This window comes from Dioscorea cayenensis, chromosome 8 (genome assembly GCF_009730915.1).
Source record: "Dioscorea cayenensis subsp. rotundata cultivar TDr96_F1 chromosome 8, TDr96_F1_v2_PseudoChromosome.rev07_lg8_w22 25.fasta, whole genome shotgun sequence".
Classification (NCBI taxonomy): domain Eukaryota; kingdom Viridiplantae; phylum Streptophyta; class Magnoliopsida; order Dioscoreales; family Dioscoreaceae; genus Dioscorea; species Dioscorea cayenensis.
Genome location: NC_052478.1, coordinates 15,059,878 through 15,087,488, shown reverse-complemented (window position 1 = coordinate 15,087,488; position 27,611 = coordinate 15,059,878). Strand labels below are relative to the sequence as shown.

General features: G+C 37.6%; 1 long non-coding RNA gene and 1 pseudogene across 1 annotated transcript; both read left to right on the top strand.

The window, feature by feature from the left end:
- Positions 1–8,116: 8,116 nt before the first annotated feature.
- Positions 8,117–18,651, top strand: LOC120267752. The gene is made up of 3 exons (XR_005538563.1): positions 8,117–8,298; positions 8,403–8,581; positions 18,330–18,651. It is a non-coding gene; the product is annotated as an uncharacterized LOC120267752 (long non-coding RNA).
- Positions 18,652–20,308: 1,657 nt separating this feature from the next.
- On the top strand, positions 20,309–26,459 carry LOC120267314 (annotated as a pseudogene).
- Positions 26,460–27,611: the final 1,152 nt, after the last annotated feature.

Sequence of the window (27,611 nt, the reverse complement as noted above, 5' to 3'; positions counted from 1 at the left end):
AGAACGGGGAAGAAAGTCCGTTTCGGCAAGATCCCAAGGATGCTGTGCTACAGTAAAAGTACTTACCGGAAGCAAGCGACGGTAGAAACCAGCTTGTCATCGCTCGATGGAAAAGAGGTAATAAATCATGGATAATGTTTAACATAAGTCTTTAATGTTTAAACATATTATTTAGAGTTTAACTTTCGTATTTACCGTTTAAAACTTATTCATACTGGTTTAAATATTTTGTTCTCCGTTTAAATATATTCTATAATGTTTAAATATATAAACACTCTGTTTAAATATAGTTTTTATAGTTTAAAATGAATGATTTCGTTGAAATTGTTTGGTTTACATATGTTACTTTCCTGAGCTGGTTCTGGCGAATGCTGAAGCAGAAATATTTATTGGGGCCAACCGACGGATGGATGCTATTGCTCTGGAACCACTTGCTCGTCGGTAGGATGAGAGGGCAGCCTCTATCGTGCGCGCTCGACGCCGTTCTCCTACTTCCAGCCCACCACGCGCACGCGCATTCCTCGGCGCCGAGAAGCCCTCCCCTACCCCGGCAGTAATGCAATAACCCCCTACCATGACAATGAGCGGTCCCCGATTGTGGCGGCCCCGACCATGGCGGCCCCTCCGATCAGTGGCGAGCCCCACCTGCGACATTAGGTGAAGATGTCACCGTAACTCTTATGCAGGCGTGCCAGATATTGATGAGTGAGTTTCCTCGGCTTGTCGCTCGTGTTGAGGCACTGGAAGGACGTTCACAACCGACTGCGCCATCCCTCCAAAGAACTAAAGCACCCGGGATGAATGAGGCGTCGGAATTTGACGACGACGACATCATCGGGAAAGTCATTCCAAGACGGCCACATTCGAAGAGACTTGCGAAAAAGAGGAGAACAATACTGCCTCTGTCTCCACCGCCGGCTGACGATGAAACAATAGCAACACCATCGGCGACTGATGCTATTACTGAGTCTGTCGTCGTTGATGATATGGCCATGATGGTGGAGGACATCGTAGATGATGTGGCCGTTACCGCGGTTGAGAAGGTCGTTAACTCTCTTCTTAATGAAATCTCTTACCCAGTGGAACCGGCTGCCGAGATTGCGGCATCAAAGATGGACACAATCCCTGAAGATCAAGAACAAGCTAAGGGTGTGTCTCCCAATGATGCTGTTGTCGTGGCCACGGTTGAGAAGATCGTTGAATCTGTTGCCATGGCCGACAATACTGCATCGAAGCAGGACACAATCCCACCAAAACTAGAACCATGTAAGGATGCGTTTACGGTTGATGCTGTCGCCGTCGTCCCCGCATCGAAGCCAGACACAATCTCACAACAAGAACAACCATGTAAAGATGTGTCTGCAGTTGATGCTGTCGCCGTCGTGCCCACATCGAAGGAAGATGCTGCTAGTGCTGAACACTGTGAAGGCTCAACGGCAGTGCCCCATGAAGACCCCGACAGAGCAACGAGAGAGATGATCAAGGCCAATCAACAATAGTACCAGACGGCTCGAAAATCTTTTATTCCCAAAAAAAAAAAATGGGTTGGCCTGTCTCGTCTTAATAAATACGAGCAGGAGTTGATGAGGATCTTCCTCAACTGCTCTATGGACGGGTAAGTCTAAAGTTTTTATTATAGTGTTTAACGATTTTCTAATAGTGTTTAATGTCTTTATGTTATCATTTAATTTGTCTACTTAACGTTTAATTATATATAATATCATTTAACAATTGATAATATCATTTAAACATTTACAATATGGTCTTATTATATCTCATTATCATTTAACCTCGAAAGACCGATCGTGTGGAAGAATGACTGTCGACGACTCACACGGGATAAATTATACACTCTGCTTGAGGGAAAGGAGATGGTTACAGATGATGTGATGGACGCTTTCGTATGCATAATACAAAAGTCGCTGAGCAAAGAGCCATATCCTTAAAAGAAGCGTGCCTCCATCACCGGACCGCTTACTGCTGTTTATGTCAAAGCGTGACGGCACTTATGAAACAATTATAGCTATGGTCGGGGATGCTCTGTCGCAACCTCGCATGAAGTTCAAATTGTCATCCTCCCGATAATCATGAATGGCCACTTCCATGTCGTCGTCCCTTGACAATGATAAACAAGAATCTGAGCATTATTCTTCATGTCCGGTGTACGATAAAAACGCGTTGGACATGGTAAGTTCTTTAATTATGTCCGATTAATAGTGTTTGGTATTTAATCGGTATTCTAATCTCAACTTGCATATCTCGACAGCGGAATCTATTCGATAATTGTGTTGATATGGAGTTCGGCGAGTTGGCGACGGCAAAGTACCCACTCGTGCATGACATGGAAACCCCACGCCAAAAACAAGGAAGCGTCAATTGCGCCGTCTACGTCATGCGGTTTATCGAGCAATTACTTTGGGGTGAGAAGTTACGGCTACCGCAGACAGACGTTCCTTACCTCAGATTAAGGTATGTTACCCGCATACTTAAGGAGGGGAGGGCAGCCGGCGTCCATGAGAAAGGGGGGTCGTCACAAGCGGGTTAAATTTTGTTTTTGAAGAACATGTCTTGTATATCTCAATGTCAATTTTGTTTTCGAATGTAAACCTGGACAAATTCAATTCATTGTTTTTGTTTTCGAAGAACATGACTTGTATATCTCAATGTAAATTTTGTTTGTTTTCAATTGTAAAGCAGGTTAAATTCCATTCAGTTTCATTTCATTGTTTAATTTACGTTGTAATTGTGTACATTTCAGTTTCATTGTTTAAATATACCATATATCGTTTAAACATCAGTTTGAAATATTTCAAATTACAGTGTATTCGTTTAAAATAACACTGTCTCTGTTTAAATAAATGCATTCATTGTAAAGAGTAAGAGTTTAAATATGGAAAGTTGCCCATTAATACACAATGTTTCTCTTTAGAAGTCGGCTTATTTACAATGCCTAGTCGGCGACAGTTTCATTGCAAGATCTACGATTGTGACTGGATCCATGGCAGCGGCTGCAATGTAACTCGCGGACATCAAACGCTTGCGACTCGATCCTCTTTCATCTAGGCCGCCCAGGCTGCCTTCTCGTCACAGGCGGTCGCAAACGAAGCTCACGATTTCTGTCTGAAGGCCTGTCATCGTCGGGTATGGGGAATATAGCTTCCTTATACGCCAGTTTGTAATTGTCGACGGTGAAGTAGCCGCTAATAAATCGATGGACGTTGGTGTCTGTCTGCATTATTGCAACGCAAGCGTGTTTGCAAGGGATACCATAAACTTGCCACCTTCGACATGAACAAGTTCTGATGGCAAGATTTACAGAGTTGCTGCACTGGTCGATCACTTCGTAACGATCATCGACACAACGACCAACACGAAGATTTCGGCTATCCCCAACAATGATCTCTACCTTCGAATGTATGTCTGGGCATAAGTAGGTCTCCTATTTGTTCGCTTGCTCATGCCGGTTACATAACATGCGCATCAACTTGAACCTGGCAAATAAGGTTAAACAAAGACAGTGATGGTTAAATAATTCATAAACATGTTTAAACATTATTGTAAATATTTAAACGAAAGGATTAATATTTAAAGTCAGACAAGTCGAATTAAACAAAGATTGAGAATGTTTAAAGGGTAACACTAAATGTTAAGTGTAAATCAACATTCGCAGACCTTATGGAGTTGACCATTTTTGTCATCGGTAAATGACGAACTTCCTTGATCCAAGCATTGAACGACTCCGCGACATTTGAATACATCTCACCCCAACGATCACCTCTGAACAGATAATTCGACCAATGTGCCATATCCGATTTATTAATCAACCAGTGATGAGCTTCAAGTGATGTGGCCTGCAGTTCATTCACGGTATCATCGAAATCTTTAGCCGTGGATGCCCACGCAATGCGGAAGCATATAGACCAGCACTCCTCCCTCAATGCCTTCCCAAGTCTGACATTGGCTTTCATAAAATTGGCCTCCAAATGTTGAAGACAGTATGCATGTGGCGAAGAAGGGAAGACTCTCGCAATTGCGTTCACAAGGCCCTTGGACCTGTCCGACACGAAGGTAATTATCTCATGATAATCTCATTCCTCGTATAAAGCATCGCCTAACTTACATATGAACCAAGTCCAATTGGCATCGGTCTCGTTGTCGACTATACCGAAGGCGACATGGAAAAAACCATTGTTTCCATCTTTCCCTGTGGCACCCAGTAGTGTACCCCGATATTTTCCAAGGAGGTGGGTACCATCGAGAAATAGCAGCGGCCTGCAAGCCCTCTTGAATCCCATAATACACGCGCTGAAAGAAAAGAATGCACGTTTAAAACGATCACCGTCTCTTTCCACGATAGCAACGCTGCCGGGATTTGTCTCAGCCACCTTATCTACATACCAAAGCAAACAGTCGTAGCTGGAGATGTCACTGCCGTCGAGGACCACCCGGGCATGCTATTTTCCCAACCAAGCCTGCTTGTATGGTATGTGGACACCATGTTCCCGCAACATGTCATTCTGAATGTCGATGGCCTTGTACAAGGGCCGGTCCTTGAGCTTCTGAATCACTCGTGCGGTAACCCATTTTTTGGACACTTTCGGATGTGACGCCGAACCTATGCCACCACCGCAAGTGTGTGATGAGTTGATTATCTTGATTCTGAAATTATTTTTGTTATACTCTTTTGATGCATGAAGGCGCCAACGACAACCATCGGCAGCGCATTCCACAGTCACCCGATGTTTTTCGTTTTTTATGAATTTGAAGTCAAAATTCCGTTTGATTGCATGATTTCGATGTACATCCCTGAAATGTTCGACACCGTCAAAACGTTGTCCAATATCCAACGACAGCACTTCAGAATGATCTGACGAGGAAGGAAGACATCCCACACCGTCAGGGTCACCATGGGGATGAACGGGAGCACTCGCAGAATCTGAATTCCTGCCAACACTTCAGTCAAATGAAAAGATCAATATGTTAAGCGGAGAATATAATGTTTAAGTGATAATGACAATATTTAAACGTTAAATTAAATACTTAAGCAGTTACCAAATAAAGTAAATGACTAGTACAAGATGTTAACCAGTGGCGGACATATTTAAACACTAATGAACCCATACAACTGGAACAAATAAAAGAGAAGGAACTTACAACGAGTAAAACTCGTTTTCATTAGGATTCGGCAATGGCACATCTTCTGCCTCGACAACAAGATCAACTACAGCACATTTGAAGATGGAGTGCACGTGACACATCCGCTGGAAGTCAACATCGTTTTCTATTGGACAAACCATTTTATATCCATCTGGTGTGATAAACTTAACCCTGATAAGAGAAACTTCGAGACCCCATCGCTCACATATCTCAGCTAACACCAACTCCCAAGAAGTCTGAGCCATGAACATTAGCACTCTTCCCTCCCCGTTGAATCTAGCAATACCACAAAAACTCTCCATAATATATCGGCCGAAAACCAAATCGTACAAACCAAATGAAAATAAGACGAAGAAGAAGAAGAAGAAGATGTAAACAACAAACAGCTGTCAGATAGGCAAACAAAAAAGTGCATATATGTCACTGTCGCGATGAAAACAAAAAAGTGCATAGAGGTTAAACTAGACGTGATGTGATTGGGCGGTATTTTTCCCTCCATCCCAAGGGCAAAAAGGGAAATATATATCACTGTCGCGATGAAGACATATTGTCATCCCTCGACATGAGTATCTGTTTAAACGTTAAGCTTTTTATGTTTAAACAGATACATATAGTGTTTAAAATAACGGTTACCTGTTTAAATAAAGTCTATATCATGTAAATAATACGTAAACCGTTTAAATATAGTGATTTAACTGTTTAAAATATATGTTATTGTTTAAATTGAATACTTTCACTGACATCGCGTTGAAGATGGGTACCTCCTGGGTCACTGTTTAAACATCTTTATGTATTTTCTTAAACACCGTTGTCATTGTTTAAAGAGTAAATTGATTATTGTTTAACTTTTTGTATTGTTTATAATGCCGTTCTTTGTTTCCCAAATTATTTTTACTAGGTCTCTGTTTAAATATCACAAGTTATCACAAGGAGACACTCAAATAGGTTAGTTTGTTTAAAATATTTAAACGTTTACAATGGAGAATCTGATTAAATATCATAAGTTCACATTCAAATAAGCTTGTTTCGTTTAAAATAAAACATTTACCACATTTACAACGTCTTCTCGGACCTTGGACACTCACGACTCGACCCTCGTAGAACGAAATAAGTGTCTGTACATTCGAATGCTCACGGCGGTTGCATAACATGCGCATCAACTTGAACCTGCACAACGTAGAACATTAAAAAAGGTTAAACAAACACATTCATGAAAACGTCTATTAATCAATGTGTCATGGTCTGACTTAAGCGAAGATCCTGATAGTTAAACACAGAAAGTAATAGTTGTACACTGACGTAAGGTTCTTAAACGGTAACAAAAAGTCTCAAGTGATAAATATCAACTCCGTCTTAAAGGATGTTTCCTGATCTCCCTCCTCTAGAGAATCCTCCACAATCACGCAATAAGTGAAAAGTTTCTTTTCTTACCCAAGTCGAAATGCCCGCTTAATTGCTTGCCCGTCATCCACCGCTGGAAAATCCTCTGCATTCAGGCAATTATGCGAGTATTTTGACTTGGGAAGGAAAAGATAGTTTAACTTTTTGCGTGATTACGGCTGATTGATTCTCAAGATAAAGAGGATCATGAGACATCCTTTCAGATAGAGTTGATCTTCGAACTTTCGTCTGACTCCAGCGAATATCATACACAGGAAGCAGATGACGAGGAGGAAGAGGAAGAGGATGATGATGAGGACGACGAGGAGTGGTTGTCCATGGGAAGGATTCTTCCTTGTTATTTATGGTGTGAAGTCCACAAGCAAACTGACGCTTCATATCCGAGAAAAAAGTTAAACGCACAGTAGACCGACATTGACTGATGACAACGAACGGGTGTTCGGATATTTATGTTACTGTGCATAAGAATTAATACCGTCATTAATTCTTATGCACGGGATACCATAACCTTGCCACCTGCCACGTGCCACCTGCCAACAATTCAGATCAAACGAAAAAGATCACCGTTTTACGCAGAGACTTTGAGAATTTACACGTTAATATGAATAGTTATACATGTAAAGATAAAGTTAAACGGAGATGACAATTATTAAACATATTGGTAATATATTTAAACAGATAATAGCAAATAGTTAAACAGTATTTAAAATATACAAATAGATAACCATAAACGAGAAGAACTTTACAACGAAATGAACTCGTTTTCAAACGGAGACGACAATGGCACATGCTCTGTCTCGACAATAAAATCGACTACAGCTCATTTGAAGATGGAGTGCACTTGACCAATCCGATGGAAATCAACTTCATTTTCTGTTGGAGAAACCGATTTATATATTTCGGGTATGATAAACTTCACCCAGACTACCACAAATGAGCTGCCATAATAAACACCTGCGGAATGGTCAAACTGATAGCAACGAAGAGATTCTCACCGTATTACGAAACCGGCAGAACTGAAGTCGAACAAATCAAATGAGGAGAAATGAGGAGAAGAACAAGATGTAATGCAACTTCTAGGCATTGTCTATCAGAAACCAAGCAGAAAGCCCTTGAAAAGGTTGAACATGATGTGATTTGGCGCTTTCTTTTCCCACCATTTTCAAGGGCAAAAATGGGATTTCACAACATGGACCCATTTGAAGTGAACGGTAGGGGGGTAAAAGGGAAGTTAAACACTAACGGAAGGGCTGTCCGGGGTGTGTAAAAATAGGAGGGGGTTTTTGAGAAGTTTTGAAAATTACTAGGGGTGAACAGTAATTTTCCCTAGAAAAAATTGTGATTTTAAATTAACAATATATTTATACCAGTATATACTACTATTGATATTGAAATTATGTTATTTTGTATGACAACATTTTTCTATATGAATAATTTAGTATAAATTCTATTCATTTTAAATAATATAGATAATAAAGATAAATAATATTTATAAAAATAATGGATTGTAAATTTGTAATAAGAAACCTCTCCCTTTCTCTCTCCCGATCCATCTCTTTCTCTTTCTCGTGTCTCATCTATGATCTTCATGATCCGTAGGACTCCGATGGGAACTGGATCCCTGGGGCGATGTTCATTGTTATCTATCTCGTCGGCGCCGCCGCCATCTTATCCGAAAAAGGCGAACTCAGGGTCTCCGCCGACATGGACATCACCTACCTCTCTCCGGCCAAGATCGATGTATGTATGTGTTTCCAATTTAATTCCCAATTATTCTCTCCTCTCTTCTTCCCCGGCCGATCTCTCTTGCCATGATCGCTTAATTTGCTAGTGTCGCGGTTTAGGATGAGGTGGAGGTGGATGCTCGAGTGCTAGGGCACAAGGGGGAGGGTGTCGGCAGTGCTTGTGGAGCTTCAGAAGAAGAGAAATGACGAAATGGTGGCACTGGGCAAGCTCTGGATGGCATCAGGACGGCCATTGATCAAATCCAGCAAACTTTGAAGATCAAAACCCTAATTTTGTGGTAAATTTCTAGCTTTAATTTTCCATTTTTCCACTGCTGGAATTTTCCATGCCTTACTGTTCAGTTTGACAATTTTAAATTGTTTAATATATATATGTTTATGTATGTATGAATTTATTGGAATACACATATACACAGAGATGTATATATATTGTTTTAATATTTGAATTTTGGTTTTTGTTGAATTGAGTTGGTATTGCGTATAACGTTGTGATAAATTGTAGGTAATTTCTTGAGTGCACTTATTGAGTATTTAATAAAACTTCATTTTATAAAATGAGGAGTAGATAGCCAAGTTTAATTTTTCAATGCATTTCATTTTTTATTTTCTCTTGAGCTTCAATATATATATGTACATATATATAATTTAGATATGAGGAATCACTATATATAGTGTTATGAATTCTACTAATCAAATCCACAAAACAACCAGATCAAAGAATTCACACAATAGTTCTCAATTTCTCAAGCAACAAACTCCAATTAATTGAGAATTCTAGCTTCAGATCAACAGAAATGAGTAGCTAATCACAATTCAACTGGACAAACTCATTATCAAATCAAGAAACTCCAACCATTTTTCAGAATTCAGTAATTCAAAATACCCAAAATCAAAGAACATAGATCTGCAGAAATGAAATGGAAAACAAGAATAAAAGTTGGGAATCTCTTCCCTCCTGTGCTGATTGCCGGAGAAGATCACCGGAGACTCAGATCCAGGCCCAAACCTCTCTTCAACTTTGCTGCCTCCTTCCTTCCTTCTCCTCTCCTTTTATAGTCCTCTTCAACTGACGACTCTCTTGGCCAATCTACTCTTGTCCTTTTGCCTCGTCAGCCTAACTAACTCTCACCTGAACCAATAACATCATCTCCTGTAGCCATCTCGACGGGTGTAATATAACCCGCGAGTCTTGTGCTTCGCACCTTCTTTCTTTTACTTTGACGGACAGCTGGCAAAGATGCCTCCACGTCAGCCTTCAACATAACTGACTCATCATCCTTGCTCCTTTGCACGTGCCTCCCAGAAATTAAATCCTTTGCCGCCCACCTTTCTCCCGCCAACTTCCTGTCTTTCACAATAATACCCCCCCACATCAATCTGAACCTTGTCCTCAAGGTTCATGTCAAGAAACAAGTTCTGAAATTGATCCACATCTTCCCAGGAAGTATCATTCCCAGAAGAATCATCCCATTGTACCAACACTTGAGCAACTGGATGCTCATCCCGAATTAACATTCTCTTTTGCAGAACAGCACGAGGTTGCAATATAGGACCATGATCATTGGTTAAAAATGGTAATGGAAATGTAGCCTTTTGAGATAATGGTTTACCTTCACATTTCTTTAAGAGAGAAACATGGAAAACAGGATGAATCTTAGCCCCCAACGGCAACTTCAATTTGTAAGCAACCTGACCAATTTTCCTTTCAATTTGAAAAGGTCCATAACATCTCATAGCTAATTTAAAATTCTTGCGCAATGCCACAGAATGTTGGCGATAAGGCTGAAGCTTGACAAACACCCATTGTCCTTCAGTAAAAGAAATTTCAGTTCTCTTTTTATCAGCAAAAGACTTCATGCGTGCCTGAGCGTGCAACAAATTTTGTTTCAACTGTGCCAGTACTCTATCTCTTTGCTGTAAAAGGAATGCTATATCTGGAGGGTCATGATCATTAGCATAATATGTAATCAAAGAAGGAGGATCTCTGCCAAAAACAATCTTGAATGGAGACATTACTGCACTACATTGGAAGGCTGTGTTATACCATAATTGAGCCCAAGGTAATAGATCTATCCAATTCCTTGGATTTTCAGCAACAAAACATCTGAGATAAAGCTCAACACATTTATTTAAGGCTTCTGTTTGTCCATCCGTCTGCGGATGATAAGCTGAAGAAAAAGATAATGTAGTGCCCATTGCACGAAACAAATGTTTCCAAAATTTGCTAATGAAGACTTTGTCTCTATCTGTAACAATAGTCTTTGGTACTCCATGTAGTTTGATGATGTTATGAATAAATGCTTCTGCAACTGTATCACTAGAAAAGTCAGTCTTTAAAGGAATAAAGTGCCCAAACTTTGGTAGTCTGTCAACAACCACCATAATCACAGTAAATCCCTTTGATTTTGGTAAACCAATGATAAAGTCCATAGCAATGTCTTCCCAAATCCTTTGAGGAAGTGGAAGTGGTTGTAAAAGCCCTCCAGGATGCGTGTGATCAATCTTGGCCTGTTGACATATTAAACAAAGCTTCACAAATTCAGCTACATCTTTGCGCAAATTCCTCCAATAGAATTGAGCTGCAATTCTCATAAAAGTCCTAAGAGACCCAGCATGACCTCCCAACTTTGTTGCATGGAATTCTTCTAATAATTGTTGTTTTAGATGATCATTCTGAGGAACCACAATTCTGCTATCATACCACAACATTTGTTTCTTCCAAGAAAATTTAGGATCAACCTGATGCCCTTGCTTGATGGCATTAATAATGTCTACACATTGTGTATCCTACAGCTGTAATTCCTGAATTTGAGACAACAATGTACATTGTGCTGAAGATAAAGCCAATAATTGACACCGAGATAAAGCATCAGCAGGAATGTTATCTCGACCCGGTTTATATTCTATAGTAAAATCATACCCATGGAGCTTAGGTAACCACCTTTGATGTTCTGGTGTCTGTATTGTCTGCTGACACAGATGCTTGAGTGCCTGTTGGTCTGTTCTAATAATCAACTTATGCCCCATCAAATAGTGACGAAATTTAGCCACAGATTCTGTCACTGCATACAACTCTCGAACATAAGCAGACTGTTTCTGCATATAAGATATCAATTTTCTGGAAAAATAAGCCACCAGATGATTTTCTTGACTTAGAACTGCTCCAATACCTCCCCCAGATGCATTTGTTTCTAAGACAAATGCTTTAGAGAAATCAGGCAACCTCAAAACAGGAGCAGAAGTAATGGTTGTCTTCAATTTATGAAAAGCATCTTCTGCCAAATCAGACCATTTGAAACTATCTTTCTTTAACAACTCAGTGAGAGGATGTGCTTTAGAAGCATAATTGTGGATAAACTGTCTGTAATAACCACTAAGACCAAGAAATCCCCTTAATTGTTTTAAATTCTTAGGGGTTGGCCATTCCAAAATTGCTGTCACCTTGGACTTGTCCATGTGAACATCCTCAGCAGAAACAACATGACCTAAATACTCAATTTGTTGCAACCCAAAATTGCATTTGGAGTATTTAGCATAAAGTTGATTCTCAGCCAATGTAAGTAACACTGTCTCCAAATGAATTAAATAACTTTCCCAATCACTACTATAGACCAATATGTCATCAAAGAAAATCAATACGAACCTTCTCATTGCAAATTGAAAAATGCCATTCATCAATGCTTGAAAAGTAGCTGGAGCATTTGATAAACCAAATGGCATTACCAACCATTGAAAATGCCCGTGGTGAGTTCTAAATGCTGTTTTAAATCTGTCTTCTGGCTGTAATAACAACTGATGGTATCCAGACCTCAGATCCAATTTAGAGAAATACTTGGCACCATGAAGTTCATCCAATAATTCATCTACTGCAGGAATTGGATAAGAATCCTTGATGGTAATAGCATTAAGAGCCCGATAATCCGTACAAAATCTCCAAGTACCATCCTTCTTCTTTACTAACAACACAGGAGAAGAAAAAGGGCTATTACTATGCTCTATTAACCCATCATTTAGCATTTGACTCACCATTTCCTCAATTTCAGACTTCTGACTATGAGGATATCTATATGGCCTGACCTTCACTGGTTCTGAATTGGGCTTCAAAGGAATTCTATGGTTGCAAAATCTGGATGGAGGAAGACTCATTGGAATAGAGAACACTCCTTGGTATTTTAGTAATAACTTCTGCAAATCCTCAGGCATCTCTGCAGGTAATTGTAACTGTGGATCAGATTTTACCAATGAAAACAATTTGTGCTAATCTTCCTGAACATTAATATCCTCAACTTCAGCAGTAACTTGATAACACTCAGCAATTGCTTTTGTAGAACTCATCCTATATAACTGATGAATAGAAGTAGCTTGTGGGCCTACAATGTGATCTCCTACCAATGTTGCAATCTTAGTACCACAATAAAATTGTAATGACAGTGAACTATAATCCACAATATGAGGACCAAGTGTTGCCAACCAAGCTGCACCAAGAATTATTTCTGCCCCAGCCATAGGTAACAAATAAGCAGGAAATTTCAACTCACATCCCTGAATCTGAACTTTTAATTCTTGAACCAAACCTTCAACCTGTAAAGAATTTCCATCACCAACTAACACTTTAAAAGGTAATGTAGGCTGAATGTCGAGCTGCAGGAATTTAGCTATTCGAGGTTGAATAAAATTGTCATCACTCCCTCCATCAAGCAAAACTTTCACAGGATGACCATTAATTGATCCTGTGAATCGCATAGTCCCCGATGCAACAGCACTATTCATGGCATTAAGGGATGATTTGGGGCTCAATTCCTCTGCAGAATCTCTGCATGCCAACTCCACCACAAAATCAGCATTATCTAAATCATCACTGTCAGGTACTACCTCACTCCAATGTAATAACAACAACTTCTTATTCTGACACTTGTGAGTAGGAGAAAACTTTTCATCACAATTAAAACATAGCCCTTTGGCTTTTCTCAATTGCATTTCATTGAAACTAATCTTCTTAAATGGATGAGAATTGCTACTAGGCATAGCAGGCGATGCATTAATAGCAGTATGCCTTCCTTGCAATAACACTTTTTGCCCTGATGCCTGAACTTTGCCTGCAGAATTGAATGAATTGATGTCTGGGCTATAAGAAGATTTTTTAACAGTCAGCTTCTGTGTCACAGAATATTTATCCTCATACAACCTTGCCAAACTTGCTGCCTTAGAGACACTTGTAGGTTTTAATGGAACAATATCTCTCTGAATATCCTTTTGTAACCCACTGAGAAAACAATATAACAAAATTGATGGTGGAATTCCATCAATTCGATTAGCTAAGGTTGTGAACTGAGAATAGTAATTTGCCACTGTATCCACTTGCATCAATTTGAAAAATGTAAATTCAGGACTGTCAAACAATGATGGCCCATAAGCTTCTTGTAAAGCATCAACCAACTCTGCCCAAGTAGTGACCTTGCCCTCCTTTTCCAACATTTGATACCATGGAACTACTGCCCCATCAAAATGAATAGAAGCTATTTCAAGTCTTTCACTATCAGAAATCTTATAATACTTGAAAAATTGTTCAGCTCTGTAAATCCAATTCAACACTTCTTCACCATCAAACCTAGGAAAATCTAATTTAACAGATCTAGTTCGGAAAGGCTGAGATCTATTGAATTCTGTGTCTTCCCTCATAGTTTGATTATTCTCCATAGAACCCACAGTATTAGAGACTATCTGAGCTTCAATAAATTTTGAAATGCTTTGCAATGACATCTCAAGCAATTTAATCCGATCATCCCTTTGTTCCATGGCTGCTAACAGCCTTTCCTCCTTTTGATCCATCATAGTCATCATATTATCAATCTTAACTGCAAGATCCTTCACAGCCATGATCGAAAACCAATTGGACAAAATGAAAGCACCAAATTGTTATGAATTCTACTAATCAAATCCACAAAACAACCAGATCAAAGAATTCACACAATAGTTCTCAATTTCTCAAGCAACAAACTCCAATTAATTGAGAATTCTTGCTTCAGATCAACAGAAATGAGTAGCTAATCACAATTCAACTGGACAAACTCATTATCAAATTAAGAAACTCCAACCATTTTTCAGAATTCAGTAATTCAAAATACCCAAAATCAAAGAACATAGATCTGCAGAAATGAAATGGAAAACAAGAATAAAAGTTGGGAATCTCTTCCCTCCTGTGCTGATTGCCGGAGAAGATCACCGGAGACTCAGATCCAGGCCCAAACCTCTCTTCAACTTTCTTTGCCTCCTTCCTTCCTTCTCCTCTCCTTTTTATAGTCCTCTTCAATCGACGACTCTCTTGGCCAATCTACTCTTGTCCTTTTTGCCTCGTCGACCCTAACTAACTCTCACACGAACCAATAACATCATCTCCTCAGTAGCCATCTCGACGGGTGTAATATAACCCATGAGTCTTGTGCTCGCACCTTCTTTCTTTTTACTTTGATCGGACAGCTGGCAAAGATGCCTCCACGTCAGCCTTCAACATAACTGACTCATCATCCTTGCTCCTTTGCACGTGCCTCCCAGAAATTAAATCCTTTGCCGCCCACCTTTCTCCCGCCAACTTCCTCTCTTTCACAACATATAGTTTAGATGCTTGAGATATTTTCTGTTACTGATATGGTGGATAATTACTAACATACCCTTTTCAGTGTAGTATGTGCCTCCATGGTAAAAGACAAAATAAAAATGGTATTATAAAAAAGGTTTACTCCTCACGAGTGGAAGAGAGTGAGGTTTTTTTTATATAAATAAGATATTTAGTTGCCTTTTAGTGATAGGAAAAAAAGTGAGGATGTAAAAAGATATACAAGTAAAAAGAGTTGTTGCAATAGATATAAGAGTAATTGTCAATCTTTACAGAGGGCATGAAGGCAAAGAAGACTTTAAATAATTATATTTCACCATGTATTCATGCATTCTAAGATTATTATTACTGGCTTATACTTATTGTGCATGTTATCTCTTTATGCTTTCATGTTTATCTATACTTAACGTTATCTTCTTGTGAGCAGGATGATTCATCTTTTCAAATTCTTTTGTTATTGTCACATATAAATTAATTAACCTTTGTTTTTGGGTAGAAGAAATAGTATAAACAAATAGCAAATGATAGCTAATACTACTTAAAAACTGAAAAGTAAGCAACATAAACAATAGTCATAATGCACCATGGCTCTGTTCCTCTAGTATACGATCACTTCGGAAACTCTTTACAAATGAATAATAATGTGACAAATAAATAATAATGTGAGTGGTGTCTGAGGGGAATGAATTTCACTTCTCAAACTTATAATATACTTAACAAATTTTTTACCATGGTTAATTCAATAGCAGGGCCTCATGAAATTGCAATTGAATTTAATACAATGATCTCTTATTCTCTATCACAAGATAAATCCATATCATATATATATATATATATAGATAATTTACATTCACCTGTGTTCTTCAGGTTAGACCCCATGCCTGCAAAAACCAAAAAAAAAAAAATTCCCAAATTATTACCACAAAAATAAAATCTCCAAGATTGTCTGAATTATAAGACAACACAAACAGGGGTTGTTGATAAAAAGTCTTATAAATGGCACACATGATGTTTATGACAAGCACTGCTTTTTGAGACTATTTCACTGTATTAATTTTACATGAGTATTATTCAAACAATCACGTTTTAAATTTAAGATTTAGATTTAAAAAAGAGTGTAGTTGATGAAAATTACAACTATCATTTGACATTACTTTTGAATTAGTACTTGAATTTTGCCATATGATGTTCCGACAACTAAAAGTTCTGCATCAGTATCAATAGCCATGCATTGAACTTTGCCATTGGTTCCTGTCTGTAGGGTTGAGACTTTACTGAGCTTCTGTCTAGACCAAATCTCCATAGTTCCCATCTTACAACCTAAATATATCAAATCTGAGCTTGAGGCAATTGACCGAACTTCTGAGATTGTTGGCAAATAGGCAACTAAGTTGTAACTTGGAGCATTCCAAACTTGATCATTGAATGACAGAAATAAAAAATTTGATTCATTAGAGTGTTAACCTTAAGAAGGTCATTAGATGAAACAAACAAATGAAGTGGTCATTAAGGGAAAAAAATACAATATTAGATACTTGGTAATAAAACACATTAGGAAGAAACTAACTGAAAATTAGTGGTTCAACTAGTTAAAAATTGTACTTGATCTCTTAAGAAAACTAAATACCTTAACTGCTGGTCCTTCAATTGAACTGCTGGCTGTATAGAGGAATCCATCATGGACTTGCATTGTCTGTATTGGAATCGACTTTCCCAGCAACTTTCTATTCCCTGATTGAATTGTACCCACTGTTCCTCTAGCTAGATCAATCTCTTGAAAATATACATCATTAAAAATCAACAAAGATTTTGTATCCTGACATATAAGTGAGTAAAAGTTCAGTCAGATAAAGAATCAATGATAATGAGAATGTTGTCACCAGTATGCTACTATCCCGGTAACCATAGTAGAGTTTTCCTTGTGTGAGAGCCAAACTTTTGACTTGCTCTGGTTAAGGAACTTGGAGCCACCATTTGACAGAAGTACCTAGTGAAGATAAGTATCAGCAATATTCTTCAGAGGAAAAGAACTTGAGCGGATCCCAGTAAAACAGATAGTTTGCATTGGTTTTAGAACCCGATTGCTATAAATAGTTTAATTGATGACCTTAGGAATGCCTTAGAGAAAGTGTTTACAGTTGACCTTAAATGGTTGGAACAATGCTTGCTTAGTTAAATCAGGATCTGAAGTTGAATTATGTTTTTTTGGCAGAAATAACAATTGATTTTCACATGACTTTAACTGTGCATTGATCAATTAGATTAGGAATGGCATAGAATCGCAAGCACTGCCCTTTTCTTTAGTGACAACTCAATTTCAAGTTATTTAAGACTGGACATTTGAGGTAGTTTCTGAATTACATTGCCTTGTATTTTGTGTGTAAGAAGACATGGAATTTGAGGTAGTTTCTGAATTACAAAGTTATCCCAATGCATGGCATGCTCGCTGGATATCTCCCATATTTCTGAGATTGAAACAACATTTTTTTTTTGGGCTTGTCCTTCAAGTACTTTGTTATAGTGCTCTATTTGCAGTAGTTGGTTATGAAAGTTGAGCAAAAGATTTAGTTGTGAAGAGAGAATAAATCAAGCAGCATGATTGAAACTTACCGGTGGCTGTTTGCACAAGATAGTTTAGAGTCTTTATATTGCCATTATGCATTGCTTAGTACATAATTGTTTTCTTAACATATGTAGATTCTGAGTGACCTCATGAATCAGGGGATATTGCCATGTTTTGGTTGTGAATTGTATTTAGCGACACACTATTTACAGTATTTCCTTTTCACACGCACACACGCGCGGAGCTTGTATTTATATGGTGCAAGACATTATCCATTTTAATGATCTGCCAAAATTCTAATAATTACAACATTCTTTGAACTTGTTTGTTGATTCCAACTATAAATTAAGATGGTTGCAGGGATTTGCAGTGACCTTCAGCTCATTTTAGTTAAGAAACATAGTAACTTGTTTCTGATATTAGTGCAGTTGATTCGAGATGAAATCAGAGCTCATAAAAGTTAAAAAGATATCTAAAAAAAACTAGAGGAAGATTCAGCGAAACAGTACTCTATGGTCTTCATTTCGATCTCCAAACAGCAGCCTTGTGGCTATCACCAGTCAGTTCACAATCACTTTTTTAAATCGCTACAACAATGCAATTAAGAAACCACCTTAGTTCCCTAGTAATCTCAACTATGATTGATTATTGTTTTTTTTTTTGTTACGAACTAATAATTTTTTTGTACTTAGACAATTTAAAACCTACATATGTTAGTAAACAAAGCATGGAAGTATTATTCTAAGCATTGGTCTCTCATTCTATAAGCTTAAGCTTTTGAGTTGAATTGAGTCCAGATAATATATATTCAATCCACGTCTAAAATTGTGAAACTATTTGCATGTCATAGCTGCAGGGCCGGCTAGAGGGGTGTGGGCATATCAGAGGCACATGCAAAAGACAAACGTGCACATCATGGCTCTCAACCTTGTAAGAAGAGTTTCATCGAAGCCAAAAGAGAAGCAAACAATGCATGAACTCCTTACGCCACCATCCACCCTCGGAATAAGTTGTGGAGACAATGATCTCTTCCTCATCTTTCTCTGAATTATGTGTTTTATGTGTGTGTTGAGTTCAGTCTTAGACTGATTTTATGAGTATGCAACTGTGAAGAATATTTTGTTAATCATTGTTTGCTAAGTTGAGAGCTTCTCTTGTGGCTTACACACATACAAAAGCAAAGTAAATTACAATGTTTGCCAACGATCAAGACATATTCGTGGAGCATCAACTTTTCTCAAATTAAAACTTAAGATAAAGTACTCATAAGTCCAAGCCCTTTCAAAACTCTTTCAAAGTTTTTTTGTGGGTTCGGAGTTTCAAACAGATATTAGTGAGAAAGAGACAAGGATTGAAAAAAATACAGATAGAGAGAGATCTGGGCAACAATCCCTTTGCATGGCTTTCCATTTCCCATGCATTGGTACATATAGATAGATTCTTGTCGTTATTTAGGACACCAAGATTCTTTGCCCTTTACTTATATGACCCTAATAAAGACCAATACGAATTAACACAAGCACCCTTCTATCTACCACTTTAACTACTTCAGCCCAAACCACTGACTCTGCGCCTGTTATATGATAAATATATCAAAAATTCAAATGATTTTGATGTAAATATAAAAATTATTTAACAATTAATATTTGCTATTATTTAAAAAAAAAGGTACAATTTTAATTTTTAAAAAAATTTGTTTTTTATATTAATAATTCAAAATTAAATATTTAAATAAATATAAATTTTGTCTTCAACTTAATATTTTAAAAAAATATAAAATGTTTTTTATTTGCAACCAAATATTTCAATGGAAAGAATTTCTATTTTGAAATTTTTAAAATTTGATATTTTGTGATTTAATTGGATTTAAAAGATATAACGGGGACAATATTAAAATATTTTTGTTTTAATTTTAAAAAAAATATTTTTAATTTTTAAAATATTTTTCATGTCATCGTATTTTAATTTTATTTTTTAAATATGTTGAGGTCGCACGAGGAGGAGGATATATATACACTTTCGAAGATGTTGGTTATTTTTTTTCAAAATAACAGCTTTTTAAATAATTAAATATATATTTTTTAAAAAGTAAATGATTAAATATATATTTTAATATTAAAAAAAGTTTAAATATATATTTTAAAAATTTAAAAAGATTTTCTTTTGATATGCAATATCTTAAATTATTATTTTCTTTTAAACCAGGAAAATGACAAAAAAAAAAAAAATTTAAAAAAACGCGCAATTTGAAGATTGGCGGTTTGATAAATCATCTTTTAATTTCTATTTGCCTTTAAAATAGATGTTATTTCAAGAAGATTGAAGAACCATCTTGCACATCTTCTGTTGTTGAAGGTAGAGAAATGAGAGAACCTGTTGTAGTTTATTTTTTTTATCTTAATTAGAGTTTGTATAACTAACTCAAAATAGTGGGCAATTCATTCGTTCTTTTCTGTTTTTTTTTTTTTCATTCGTCTTTTATTTGTTTGTTTGTTTATTTACTTTTTGTTTCTTAATTCCTTGAAGGTAATGGAAACCTGGTTTAATATCATTGCTGTGATTATTAATTTGCAGAGATAGATTGAACAATGGCTCTGATTCCTTGTTTGAAGGGTTGTGGCTTCTTTGGCGATCTAGAGCAGCGCAATCTCTGTTCCCAGTGCTACAAAGATGAGATCTTTGCGTGTGTGAGGGCATCAGGATCAAATCAATCCTGAGGCGATGATGAATCTGATAGCAGAACCCCTGATACCATTGCCTCCCATCAAGACGAAGATTCTGACCAAAACCACGAAGCGGTGTGAATCTTGTAAGTGAAAGATAGGGCTAATGGGTTTCAGCTGCAAGTGCGGTGGTGAGTTTTGCTCTTCTCATCGGCTACCGGAGGCGCATCACTGTTCTATTGATTTCAAGGGTTCGGGTAAGAACTCCATTGCCACGAATAATCCTGTAGTAAAGGCTGATAAAGTTCAAAAGATTTGAGGGCCTATGATAGCATTGATTAGGAGTCTCTTAGTCTAGAAATATGACATTTGTCGATTTTAATTTCTTTCTTGAGTTAATCGTTTGGTTTACTTTATTTTTGGTTTCTTCACACTCTCTTAGAGCACAAAGCACAAAGTCTTTACTATATAGCGATCCGGATGCTTAAAGAAAGTTGTTGTGAATAGAAACTTAGTTGACCATGTGTGTGAAAGCTAGTGTTTTAAGGGAGGAAAGAGCTACTACCCTGATAGTGTGAAAGCCACTCTAAGGTAAATAGACACTATGATTAAGGATTGTGTGCTTGATGATTTACTTGGAGTGAGGGCTACCTCAAGGGATGTGTGAAAGCTACTGTTCTAAGGGCGGAAAGAACTACCACCTTTATTGTGTGAAAGCCACTCTTATAATCGGATACCATGCATTACAAGTGTGTTTTTGATGATAAAAGAGAGAAATGGTTAGTGAAAGCTACCATCTGATAGGCAGAAAGAGCTACATTTTTTGATGTGTGAAAGCTGTTCTTGAGTGATTGGATTGTATGCAGTGTCAATGTGTATTTGTTGATTTTTCCCAAGAGAAAGGGCTACTTTAGGGGATGTGTGAAAGCTACCAACCTCATTGTGAAAGTTACCTCATTGTCTAATAAGTTTTTTGTTTGCATAACTTGATCGGAGTTAAAGGAAAGCGAAGTATGAAGGACTAAATGCATACACATGGGAGGAACCATAAATAGAAGTGAAAGTTATTCTTTTATTGGGATTGCATGTTTTAGTTGACAATTTGGAATTTTTCTTTGATTATTGAGATTCCCAATTTTTCGAGGCCCGTTAAAAAAATAAGCATGAACTCTGAAAGAAGTGTCATGGAGCCGAAAAGGTATGTAAATATTCTCCTTGTTACATTTCTCTGTTTTTTATTAAGGTTATTTAGTGGTAGAGGAATTTAATTTTGGTTTTCTTTAAGTTCTATTAGTTTTCTTTAATGCAGGAATTTATTTCAGGATCACTGAAAGTGGATATGTTGATTGGCTACATATTTTGAGAAATTCACTGATTTCTTTGATTTCTTTTTATTTCTTTTGAGAAATAAAAAAAAAACCTCTTGGTTTCAATCACCATAATCCCGTGGCACAAATGATTTAGATATTCTTAGTTTGGTATTGAGAATCTTTGTTTTCACACACTCAGGAAATAGGAACTGAAGGACAAGAACCCAGTGTGGTCACAGATTATATACTGAAGGTAAGTATAGTTTTCAAGACAGACATTTGACACTATGTTCGTTAAAGAAAAAACTAAATAGACAACCTAAACTCTTTTTTTTTAATGCAAACAGATTTTAGGATTGGAAGTCTGCGTCGATACCATTGAGAGGCATCTCTGGAGGACAAAGGAAGAGTGTCACTACAGGTGAATTCTAGCTTTACTTGTAGTTTCTCTAGTTCTTGTTATATTCAATCTGCGGGGCAACACTAGCATGCTACTCTTCAACTCCAACTCAAATACTATAGGTGAGATGCTTGTCGGTCCAGCCAGAGTGTTGTTGATGGATGAGATATCCACTGGTCTAGATAGCTCCACAACCTTCCAGATTGTTGATTCACTTAGGCATTCCATTCACATTCTTGGTGGTACAACAGTAATCTCATTGTTACAACCTGCACCAGAGACGTATGACCTCTTTGACGATATAATTCTCCTCCCTGATGGGCAAGTTGTGTATCAAGGCCCCCGTGAACATGTGCTTGAGTTCTTTGAGTCCATGGGTTTCAGATGCCCTGAGAGGAAAGGTGTTGCTGACTTCTTGCAAGGAGTAGGTCCTCCGCAATACTCCCCCAGTATCCATTCAATGTAATACTACCTTCAATGTGGTTCTAATTTTTTTTTGTCATTTAAATCCATAGGTGACATCAAGAAAAGATCAGCAGCAGTATTGGGCACGTCATGAGGAACCTTATAGATATGTGCCTGTGAGAGAATTTGTAGAGGCATTCCACTCATTTCATATTGGCGCGAGCATGGGACATGAGCTCTCTGTCCCTTACGATAAGATCAAGAGCCACCCTGCTGCCCTGGCAACTTCAAAATTTGGTGTTGGCAAGATGGAACTACTGAAAGCTTGCATTTGGAGAGAACAATTGCTGATGAAGAGGAACTCGTTTGTCTACATCTTCAAGGCAGTTCAGGTAAGAATGTAATCATTCACTGTAGTACAAAATTTCAAATTTCATTAGCAAAAGCTGTGCTTTAAGCAAATTCATGCTTGTATTTTCAGCTTTGTGTCATGGCGTTCATCACAATGACACTCTTCTTCAGCACGAATATGCACCATGATACAGTAACTGATGGAGGAATTTACATGGGTGCACTCTTCTTCGGGATCCTCTCAATCATGTTCAATGGATTCTCAGAACTTGCCATGACCATAATGAAGCTTCCTGTTTTCTTCAAACAAAGAGATCTTCTCTTTTTCCCTGCATAGGCATATGCCTTGCCATCGTGGATTCTGAAGATACCCATCTCATTTATGGAAGTTGGAGTCTGGGTGTTCACAAAATACTACGTCATAGGATTTGATCCCAATGTTGGAAGGTGAGAAACCACTCTGACTTCAGTACTGCTGCAATTAGTTGCAGGGTGAAATTAATGTCAAGCCTCCAATTCTTGATTCAGTGAGGCAATACCATGATTTTCTCACATGCACTGCATGCTATTCAAGCAATATCTGCTCCTCCTTTGCGCCCAGCAAATGGCATCTGCTTTATTTTGGTTCATTACAGCGCTAGGTAGGAACATGATTCTTGTCAACACTTTGGAATCTTTTGCGCTACTTGTGCTAATGTTGCAGGGTGGATTCATCATTTCAAGATGTATTTCTGATAGCCATCTCTCTGTTGTCAGCCATACATACTTTGCTGCTCTTATTTTTCACAAATTAAAACTTTACTTAACTTTTAATTACTTTTAACTGACAGAGGACATAAAGAAATGGTGGATATGGGGTTACTGGATTTCACCCATGATGTACTCACAAAATGCAATTAGCACAAATGAATTTCTTGGGAAAAAGTGGAGACATGTAAGAGTGCTTAACATAATTTTTTTTCCCCTACAAAAACAAATATTGCTAAGAAAAGAAAACACCATCAACTTTTCATGCAATAAAGGAAAGAAAGGCTCTAGGGAAACAAAACAGCTTACAATTCAAAATTGTAACAGATTCCTCCTGGATTAACGGAGTCTCTAGGGAAAAGTGTCTTGGAGTCTCATGGAGTATTTCCTGAGGCGAAATGGTACCGGATTGGTCTGGTTGCACTGATAGGATATGTCTTCTTGTTCAACATTCTTTTCACTGGGGCACTCACCTATCTCCAACGTGAGTAAAACTCTCCATTTGAATTTCTGAAATATTTTGACCACTTCAAGCATCAAACTTCTATTCTAAGCATTCTGTTCAATGTTTGCAGCATTTGGAAAAATCTCAGCCAGCAATGTCTGAAGAAACCCTGAGAGAAAAAGAGGCAAATTTAACAGGGGCGCAAATTGAACTATCATCCCGAGGAAGGAGCACATCCAAGAGTACAGTACTAACCATTTTGATGCAAAGATGTCCATTGGCATTTCTTGAAGGTTTTTGCTAACTCTTTATTCCGTAATTCCACTAGGTAGCATAGCTCAGGAAAGAAATAGCACAGCAGGCCCCAGACATGCATGCTGTGGCTGATTCTAGCCAGAGCCAAAAAGGGATGGTCCTTCCATTTACACCTCTTTCCATCACCTTTGATGAAATAAGATACTCTGTTGACATGCCATAGGTAAGCAACCTTAGTAGAAAAGATATATCCATACTAAGTGATTTGAATATATCTCATCCAATAAGTAAATCATCTTGATGTGCTTACAGGAAATGAAAGCGCAAGGTATTGTGGAAGACCGGCTAGAACTTCTTAAGGGAATGAGTGGATCTTTTAGGCCAGGAATGCTTACTGCTCTCATGAGTGTTAGTGGAGTTGGTAAGACTAAACTCATGGATGTACTAGCTAGAAGGAAAACAGGTGGATATATCGAAGGAAACATAACCTGCCATATGTCCTGCCAGCCCTTTCAATTTTCAGTGTTAGGAGTTGAACTGTTGATACAATTGTAGACTGCAGAGGCAATGGAGACATTGCAAGTTTTAAGAAACCAAATCCAAACACTTGAGTCATCAATAACATGTTTAATCTTAGAAACCTCATCCCAATCAAGGGAGTGACCAGAAGATTTACAAGATTATCAACACAAGGGCCACTAGTAGAGATGTAATCAGAGAAATGGAGGTCTGAGATGGGTAGGTTCATATTTAGGAAAGTAGGCTTGTGTGACATTGGAAGATCTAGAATACAAGGATCACGCCAAAGGTCAACATCATTGCTATTACAAGAGATCATTCTGATGTAAGGTTTCAAAACTTCGGCAGTATTACAAATCGATTTGAAGAACCAAGAAGTTTGAGAGGTCTTGCCAAGATTCCAGATATGCCAAGAGTTATATTTTAATTTAAAGATGTCCACACAAATTTTATTAGCAAGGTTTAATATGGAGAAGAGGTTTTAGACATAAGAGAGTGTTTAACTAGTCTAAGATTGCGAAGATGAAGTCCCCCCTCAGGTTTGCTAAGTGTAGTAACTGCCCATTCCACAGCATGAAAGGCTCTGTTATTGTTGTTCCTACCCCAAAGGAAATTCCTAGCAGATTTAGAAATTTGATCGAGGATGGTATTGGGAAGATGCATAACAGAGAGAATATAATTAGCCCTCTTATTTGGAACAATATTCCCACATCATGGATTGCCTATGGAAACAACATTTGTCGTACTGGAGAAATCCTCCCTACACTGCTGTTAGATTTTTCTTCACAACAATCATAGCCCTCTTGTTTGGAACAATATTCTGGGATCTAGGCACAAAAAAATAAAATCCCTAACATTGCCTAGAAAATAACTAACATTTCCTGGTGTTTTCAAACTTGTGCGAATATTGATCTGTGGCATGCCACTAACAATGTATGATTGTAGGGAAAAACGACATGATTTATTAAATGCTATGGGTTCTATGTATGCTGATGTTCTATTCATTGGTGTGCAAAATTCTTCATCCGTCCAAGCAGTTGTTTCTATTGAAAGAACAGTTTTCTACAGGGAGAGAGCAGCAGGGATGTACTCAGCTCTTCCCTATGCATTTGGACAGGTAAATAAAGCTATTGAAAGCAATTTAATTCATCATTTTCTATTCCCAGAAATCTTTATCTACATATACCTCTACACTCATGGTAACTGGAACGCTTTGTAAAACTTATTTGCATGTTCCAATTGAACTCCCATATATCTTAGTCCAGTCTTTGATATACGGTGTCTTAGTATATGCGATGATTGGATTTGAATGGACAGTCGCCAAATTCTTTTGGTACATGTTCTTCATGTATTTCACATTGCTATACTTCACATTTATGGGATGATGGCGGTAGGGTTGACTCCGAACTACAACATTTCTTCCATTGTGTCATCTGCATTTTATGCAATATGGAATGTTTTCTCATGATTTATCATCCCACGGCCAGTAAGTTCTACCCATCTAGGTCTTCTCATTTCATTCAAATTCTGTCCCTGATGCAACATGGTCATTGAACTAAAACGGTTCATTTTTCTTTTTTTTTTTTTCTTTTTTCTTCTTCACATAGGATTTCTATTTGGTGGAGATGGTACTATTGGATATGCCCCGTTTCATGGATTTTGTACGGATTGGTTGCTTCACAGTTTGGTGATATTGATGATCATAAACTCAGTGACACTGGAGAGGTTGTGTCAGAATTTCTTAGGAGCTACTTTGGATTCAAACACAATTTTCTTGGAGTAGTTGCAGTGGTGGTTGTTGCATTTGCGGTACTTTTTGCTGTCTTGTTTGCCTTCTCTATTAAAATGTTGAACTTCCAAAGAAGATGAAGTTCCGGAAGTATTGGTATAGTTTTGTAAAGAAAAAAAAATACAATCTAATAATGTAATGATTGTTGGGACGCAGTGGTTAACCTGGTCCATAGTCCCACATCGCCTGTGAGACGCATTCTCTCTAGCTTCATATACCCTAAGCCAACCCTTCCCCACAACTGCAGTTATGGAGAAGTTAGGGTGGTGGGTCCCTATGTAACAATGATCAAGCCTGAAAAGGCCACCAATTGTTCCTCCCAAAAACTGAAACCTATGCTTAACTTGTCAACTTAGTTTTTTTGTTTGTCATTTATATTCTATGATGATAATGCAAATAAAGCTATGTTTGCACACAATCCTGATAAATCCTGGTAATGAACTCAATTCAATGAACATATTATAATAGAGGACAATAACAACAGAAAAAAAAAAAAAAAGTTCCTTCTGCAAACATCAGAGGGAATAGCTTTCATAATATGCCAATGTTTGGTGAAATGTTATCTATTACTTCAAAATCCTAACGAGTGATCCCATACAAGACCATTTGCAGTAGGAGATAAGTGTAATTAAATAAAATACTGATAACTTTAAAAACAAAAACAATGCAATTGAACATGAATTGCAATCTAGCTTTGCAAATCGGGTTGCCAACTTGGCTTTCTCTATAGCTTTTAGTGATTTAGGGTTTTAGAGTCAACAAAAAGTAAAAATCCAAGGTTTCATGTTTACAAATTACCCATATCTGTAATTCTCTGAAAATACATGTAAGATAAAAAAAAACAGAACAGACTTACAAAACAAACTGAAATCAAGAAGCAAGGTCAAACTAAGGGCGGGGTGTTGATAGAAACCAAGGCTGCACAATTGGCTATCAAAGCAGAAATGCACAAATTAAGATAGAAAAGCAATTAAAAGGAAAGAACATAACCATCTGAAAGAGCGTGGCATAGATGTTTGTAGAACCGCCCCATAAAAGCTTTGGAAAATCATCAGTTTACCAGGATGGTTGGTGGGAAAATGTGGGAGGACACGGCACTCCTCAACAAACAAATAACATTTTTAAATGATTTCCATTAAATCTTTACTGATGTTATTTAAATGAAATTTATATATATATATATAAAAAACAGAACCATTGGGATTTTGAAAGCATTATCCTTTTGCTTTTAATAAATTTGTGGTTTAT